At 41.8% G+C, this 7929-nt stretch overlaps 1 protein-coding gene across 1 annotated transcript in view; it reads left to right on the top strand.

Moving 5' to 3' along the window:
• Positions 1–7929, top strand: part of DHX35 (DEAH-box helicase 35) — an 844978-nt gene that overhangs the window by 265616 nt on the left and 571433 nt on the right. The window lies entirely within an intron of this gene.

Raw genomic sequence — 7929 nt, 5'->3', positions numbered from 1 at the left:
TTAGATAGATAACAACATGAAACTGCACATATCTACAAGCCAAAATAATTTACATAAGCACTAAATGAGCATAAGCACCTTTAATGCACCCATGTTTCATACAAAAAAATTATATTTATAAGCACTAATTGCCTCCATGTTCCTCGTATGCATTCATACTTCAGTCAAAACAAAAAACAAAAGTTTTCTTAGTTGCTCCCAATCTCTCTGCCTAGAGTTGTATACATCAAAGGTTTTTGCATCTTGAAGCTAAAGTGCACATCCATTCTCCAGCTTATACTATCCTTCCTAGGTTCATAGGTAAGTACTAAGTTAGCTACCCTTTTGGGCCATTTTAAGCTGGGCAATTTCCCTCAAAGCTGAGAATCAAACCTTGTACCTTGTACCTTGTATTTCTAAGGCAAACACCATAACCATTGTACCAACCCACAACCCCCAATGTTGTCTGCCTTGTACTGGTGATAACATAGACCATTTGTAACCTGTAGTGGAACATCAAACATAGCGGTGCATGCTACAGATAAACTAGGCACGTGAGCCAGTGCATGTCCAGTAGTGATCCATTAACCTCTGTTTTTTTTTTCTTGCGGTGCCCCCCCATCTGTTGAGAATCAGCCCCCTTTGGGTCAGTTGACCCACTAATTCCTTGGGAAAAAGTCTGGGAGAGGCATGCAGTGGGCTACCTACAGAGGACATCCTTCACTACCACATAGAACATTGACTCCAAGTGGCCTTGCTCTTCCCCTCACAGCACAAGGGGTGGTCTCTCAGGTTTTACCAAGGAGACTGCATGGTACTATGAGATATCTGAGTGTATGGATGCATCTCCAACTCCCTGGTAGAGCCATACAGGCCATGCCCCTTTTTTACTTCTCCCTACTTGCCTGTTTTTCAGTTATCTAGGTATCAGTCTGGGCTCTATCCATCTGCAGCATGAAGTCAGGTAATCCCTCAAACTCTGGCAAATGGTTATAATCTTGTCAGGGTCTTATATTTTTAACATCATAGACTGAATAAACAGGTGCCATTTTGTGTCTTGAACAGTGCCATTATTTCATTTGTCTGTTTTTTAAACCTAACATAGCGAGGGCTGTGGTGGTAGCAAACTGAGTAGAGCAGACCAGAATTTTCTGTCCCCAACAACAGTCTTTGACTCACCTAGCCATGCCTAGGTGTTTTTCCCAGGCAGTTGAGTGATATGCTCTCTCCAATGTGTTGTAGATCTTCTCTAGGGCTTCCTCTAAGTGGGCTGTGCTTCGTACATCTCCCATTAAAGGTACTCAGGGGCATTATCATGAGGTGCCCACACTACCTCAGCTTGTTCCTGTCTGTCCTCCAGACAAGTGGGTTTACTTCAAGATCATTTCAGATAGTCAAGCCCCTCACTGTTTCCTGGAGAGAGATCCCAATAACCCTAGAAAAGAACATCATTCCCACCGCTTCTATGATCTTATCCTTTCTGTGTTAACCACTGACTGATGGGAAAACTGAAAGCTGCATCTTAGGACCCACCTTCACAGTCTGGTAAAGCTCTACAGTACCTCCGGCGCTGCACCCATCTGCTGTTCGACTTAATGATTTCCATATGTTAACTCATGAACAAGATCCCAGGATGCTTAAATGCTTCCAGTTCAAGCAGCTGTCTCCTACCTGCAGAGAACAAGCCACTCATTCTGGGAGAGAGCCCTGACCCTGGATTTAGAAATGCTGATTCTCATGCCAACTACTTCACACTCTGAAGGGATTTGCTCAATAGTTATTTGTTTGTTAAATGTAGGCAGCCCAATTTATGCTGGATATGCTTCTCGAAAGAGGCACATGAAGTTTGATTTGCTGTTATTAATAATTTTATGCCTTAACTAAAGGAAACTCTACCTAAAATCATTTTTTTATAATCACAAAGTGATTTTATTCCCTGTACTCTAACTGCAAGGATTGCCACATAAAAAGTAAACACTGCTAAAAGTACCTCTCCCTTTTTTTTCTTATTTAAGTTTGCCATCTTTGTGCATTGTTTTGGCTGTCTGTGAAATTTAACAGCATTTCCTTCTAATGTCTGTTGGATCACTTCTGCCTCACATTCCTAAACTGGAAATCTGAGAAGGGGAGGGGTAATGAAACAGCATTAGGTACTCGCAGTTTAAAAAAACTCGTGAAAAGACCACACCTGCCAGAAACTGAAAAAAAAAACTTGTCATGAATCTGCACAGTCCAAACCTGCCAGAAGCACAGCGACTACGTAGTACTGATTTTATTTATTTTTCAAACCATGAATGCACTCATGATGGCAGGCATACTGCCATAATCTTGTTTTCTTGGAAAGCTACTTCTTACCTTTAGTGCACTGTGAAGGCACAGCTGATGAGCTTGTAGCTCTGCTTCTCTAATGTAAGGTAACACTTCCATTCACTTAGAAATTAAGCAATGAGAAAGGCTGCTGTGGTTGTGAATCCTCAGTAAGAGGTTTGTTGTGACTCATACAGTTTTCCACAAGCGTCACTCATTCTTTAACAAGTAATTGTTGAGGTGATAGCAAATAGCTGAGATAATATGACCATTTAAAAAAAAATGGAATGAGTTTTAGATCTTGCCTCAACACCTTTTTCCAAACTTATTTCCCTCAGTCAGTCAGTTTATTGCATATACTGCCTTAGAAAACCTGAGCTGAATAGTCAGTTATAAATGTCAATACAGATCAAAAAGGTTATTATGCTTGGTCCTTCCAGCAAAACTGTTTTTGTATAGTCTTAGTATCCCTTTTTTTTTGCGGCAGTATCATAGTAAATTAGACAATGTATTTACAAATGGTCAAAGTATTCCAAGTTGTGTCCAGTTAAGCATACAATTTGAAATGCTCACTTGATACTTACGCAGATATCTTTGCACAGTCATTTCATACAGAGCTTCTTCTTAAGAGTCACTATCTCAGTAACTTATGATATGCACTGTTACCATTTGTAACCATTGCTTTACTTTGTATGTATTCCTAGATGTTTAAATTGTGCATTACTTTGGAGGTATACATAGCACTCAAAACTAAGCAAAGGCTCACTCAGTTTATGGCTTTAATGAGGGAAAGAATACAGCTGTAAATAGAGCTTGAATAACTGCCAAGTGTAAAAACAAAAATGAGCTACAGTTACCTTGCTGTGTGTGTGTTTTTGCTAAGAACAAACCTTCAGATGTTATAGGTAGCATGATGTCAGAGCAAGAGAGAAAAATTCTTAGTGAAAGTATCATGAGATTTCTTTCATTTCCATTGTGTTGTGCAGTGAGGGATGCTGGCTGGGATAGAAGTGGCAAAGACAGGAAGAAACTGCCAAGTCACTTTAAAATGTGACAGTACGGGAATCATTCTGTAAGGAGGCAGTACATTCTGGGGAAAGGAAATATTGTGCCTAGTGCAAAATTGTCCTTCAAGTCACTGCTTTCAAGTTCAAATAGTGTTAAAAGTTAAAGAATATATGATAACACTGTTAAGTTTTCATATGTGAATTGTGTCTGATGATTGATTACCAAAAGTAAGAAGCCATTTCACACCTTAATGTAAAACAGAGATTTTACAGAAAGCAGCCACATAGATGCTCTTCATAGTATTGGATTTGAAACTGATGAAAACATGTCTTTTATCTCCAAATGCAAGGGGTCATGTTAAAATATGTATTGACAATGTTCTTTGTGTACATTTGGGTAATCTGCTGGCAGGTTGCCCTCAGTCGGCCTGAATTCCAAAGTCTTGGGTCCTGCGTCAGTTGCTGTCTCCTCTTCCATGATGTCAGGGGTATAAAACATGCAGCCAATGCCATTTTCTTTAGTCTTTCTTGCCGCGCTGTGCCCGAAGCAGAAACATTTCGCAAGTGCCGGTCGGCCGACTACTGAAATATTCGAGTTGGAGTTTCAGAACCGAAGTCTTCACTAAAGCTAAGTACCCCGTTGGGGAAACTTTTTTCTTGCTTTTTACCGATGTCAGAAAAAGTTAATAATTGTATTACTTGTGGGAAGCAAATACCTCATAAGGATTTCCATTTATACTGTATTCTTTGCCTAGGCCCTGATCACAACGTGCCTGGCTGTTGGTTTTGTGCTAGATTTAACCAACGCACTATTAAGCGTCGGTAAATTTTTGCATCTAAGTATTTTGGAAACAAATTTAACTACCCAGAAATGTCGTCGGATAGCAATCTGACTACCTGAGTACATAAAAGACGCAAAGAAAAGGACAGAGAAAGGCATTCGAGATCCAAAACTGACGACGAGGCTTCTCCTAAGCCAGTCGCCGGTTCGCCGGTACTCAGTGAGGTGCTTTCGCAGCCCCTGATACCTGCTACCTTCAAGTCGCAGGCCTCTACCGACACCTAAGTCCAGGGCAGGCTTTGCCACTGCAGTGCTGCAGGGCCTTATAGCCTCACCTAATGCTGTTTAGCTCCAGCCTCCCAACCATAGCTTTGGGATTCTACCCAAATGTAATGACTGCAACAGTGAAACACGAAGAACATAGTACAGTTGTGTACACTTACCATAAATGTAGATGTTCGAGTGTATTCACTGTTGCAGTCCAGGTTACCCTCCCGCCATCCCCCTGTCATTCTACAGTTTATCTTTCCTTCTCTATCTTCTACAACCTATGTGGTGTATTTGCTTGTAGATGAAGGTAAAGTTTATATTGATGCATGTATATATATATATATATATATATATATATATATATATATATATATATATAAATATTTAGAATATTGCTACCTTTTTGGGGGCACCTGACATCGGGGGCAAGAAAAACTAAAGAAAATGGCGTCGGCTGCATGTTTTATACCCCTGACGACCTGACGTCATGGAAGAGGAGACAGCAACTGACGCAGGACCCAAGACTTTGGAATTCAGGCCGACTGAGGGCAGCCTGCCAGCAGATTACCCAAATGTAATGACTGCAACAGTGAATACACTCGAACATCTACATTTATGGTAAGTGTACACAACTGTACTTTTTCCACAGATACTCAGAGAAAGCTGAAAACAGCCTAATGTCATTTTTAGTCAGTGAAGAGAATAAAACGGTGGACTAGGTATGTCATATAGTGAAGATGTAGACTGTGTTGTGAGTGCATGATTGTCTAACTGTAAACAAAAAAAATAAATAAATAAAAATCAGTGTGGCATGCCAACAAGTTATTCTGGGGTTTATACAGATTGTAAACCAGTAGTAACCACTTAAAGTAATGCAGGGGCACTTACACGGAAGGTGAAGATAAGATAAAAATGGGTATCATTTTAACATATAATATGTAATTTTATTAAAACTGCATATTATTAATTGTATATTTTATATAATTAATTAATATTTTTACAATTAATTATATATAGGATGCTGGCGAAAATTGGGCTACTGTTAGCTGAAGAAGAAGAGGGGGAAGGCATGCCCAAAGGCAGGAAGAGAGGAGGAAGGTTAGGAGTGTAGTAGTGAGGGTAGGAACTTTGAATGTTGGCAGTATGAATGGTATAGGGAGAGAGCTAGCTGATATGATGGAGAGAAGGAAGATTGATATACTGTGCGTGCAACTGATCAGATAGAAGGGGAGTAAGGCCAGGTTCAAATTGTTCTATCTTGGTGTGGATGGCAGAAGAAATGGGGTAGGGGGTTATCCTGAAGGAACAGTATACCAAGAGTGTTTTGGAGGTGAAAAGAGTGTTGCATAGAGTGAAATTGATGGTGTAATGAATGCTCCACAAGTTGGGTGTGCAGTGGATGAGAAATAAAAATTTTGGAGTGAGTTAAATGAAGTGGTGGTGAGTGGACCCAAGGGTGAGAGACTAGTGATTGGAGCGGATTTCAGTGGGTATGTTGGTGAAAGGAACAGAGGGGATGAGGAAGTGATGGGTAGGTATGATGTTAAGGAGAGGAATGCAGAAGGTCAGATGATAGTGGATTTTGTGAAAAGGATGGACATGGCTGTGGTGAATACGTATTTTAAGAAGAGGGAGGAGCATAGGGTGACGTACAAGAGTGGAGGAAGATGCACACAGGTGGATTATATCCTATGCAGGAGGGCCAGTCTGAAGGAGATTGGAGACTGTAAAGTGGTGACAGGGGAAAGTGTAGTTAGGCAGCATAGAATGGTGGTCTGTAGGATGATGTTGGTGATCAAGTAGAGGAGGAGTGTGAGAGTAGTGCCAAGGATTAAATGGTGGCAGTTGAAAAAGGGTGGTTGTGAGGTGGAGTTCAGGGAAGAGTTAAGACAGGCACTAGGGGGCAGTGAAGAGTTACCGAATAGCTGGCTTAACTACAGCAGAGCTGATAATGGAGACAGCTAGAAAGGTGCTTGCTATGACATCTGAACAGAGGAAGGAGGTCAAGGAGACCTGGTGATGGAATGAGGAAGTACAGGAGCGTATACAGAGGAAGAGGCTAGTGAAGAAGAAGTGGGATTGTCAAAGAGATGAAGAAAGTAGACAGGAGTATAAGGAGATGAGGTGCATGGCAAAGAGAGAGGTGGCAAAGGCTACGGATAAGGTATATGGAGAGTTGTATGAAAGGTTGGACACTAAAGAGGGAAAAAAGAACCTGTACTGATTGGCTAGACAGTGGAACCGAGCTGGGAAAGATGTGCAGCAGGTAAGGGTGATAAAGGATAGTGAGGGAAAAATTCACAAGCAAGGAGAGTGTGTTGAGCAGATGGAAAGAGTACTTTGTGGGGCTGATGAATGAAGGGAATGAGAGAGAGAAGGTTGGAGGATGTGGGGACAGTGAATCAGGAAGTGAAACAGATTAGCAAGGAGGAAGCAAAGACAGCTATGAAGTGGATGAAGAATGGTTGTTGGCCCAGATGACATACCAGTGGAAGCATGGAGGTGCTTATGAGAAATGGTAGTGGAGGTTTTAACCAGATTGTTTAATGAAATCTTGGAAAGTCAGAGGAGGCCTGAGGAGTGGCGAAAAGGAGTTTTGTTACCTATCTTTAAGAATAATGGTGATGTGCAGAGCTGTAGTAACTACAGAGGGATAAAACTGATCAGTCACAGCTTGAAGTTATGGGAAAGAGTAGTGGAAGCGAGGTTAAGAAGGGAGGTGATAATTAGTGATCAGCAGTATGATTTCATGCCGGGAAAGAACACTACAGATGCAATGTTTGCTCAGAGAGTGTTGATGGAAAAATATAGAGAAGGTCAGAAGGAGTTGCATTGTGCCTTTCTGCACTTTAGAGAAAGCAAATGACAGGGTGCCTAGAGAGGAGTTGTGGTATTGTATGAGGAAGTCGGGAGTGGCAGAGAAGTATGTAAGAGTGGTACAGGATATGTATGAGGGTAGTGTGACAGTGGTGAGGTCTGCGGTGGAAGTGATGGATGCGTTTAAGGTGGAGGTGGGATTACATCAAGGATCAGCTCTGAGCCCTTTCTTATTTGCAGTGGTAATGGACAGGTTGACAGACGAGATCAGACAGGAGGCCTCATGGACTATGATGTTTGCAGATGACATTGTGATCTGTAGTGAGAGTAGGGACCGGGTTGAGGAGACCCTGGAGAGGTGGAGATGTGCTCTAGAGAGGAGAGGAATGAAGGTCAGCAGGACTAAGACAGAATATATGTGTGTGAATGAGAGGGAGGATAGAGAAATGGTGAGGATGCAGGGAGTAGAGTTGGCAAAGGTGGATGAATTTAAGTGCTTGGGATCAACAGTTCAGAGTAATGGTGAGTGTGGAAGAGAGGTGAAGAAGAGAGTACAGGCAGGGTGGAATGGATGGAGAAGAGTGTCAGGAGTGATTTGTGACAGACGGGTACATGTAAGAGTGAAGGGGAAGGTCTGCAAGATGGTAGTGAGACCAGCTATGTTATATGGGTCGGAGATGGTGGCATTGACAAAAAGGCAGGAGTCAGAGCTGGACGTGGTAGAGTTAAAGATGTTAAGATTTGCACTGGGTGTGACAAGGATGGACA

The sequence above is a fragment of the Protopterus annectens genome, chromosome 12.part0 (assembly GCF_019279795.1).
Source record: "Protopterus annectens isolate FY-2018-M chromosome 12.part0, PAN1.0, whole genome shotgun sequence".
NCBI lineage: Eukaryota > Metazoa > Chordata > Ceratodontiformes > Protopteridae > Protopterus > Protopterus annectens.
Note: the sequence above shows the minus strand (reverse complement) of the source record. Positions and strands in the feature narration are given on the sequence as shown.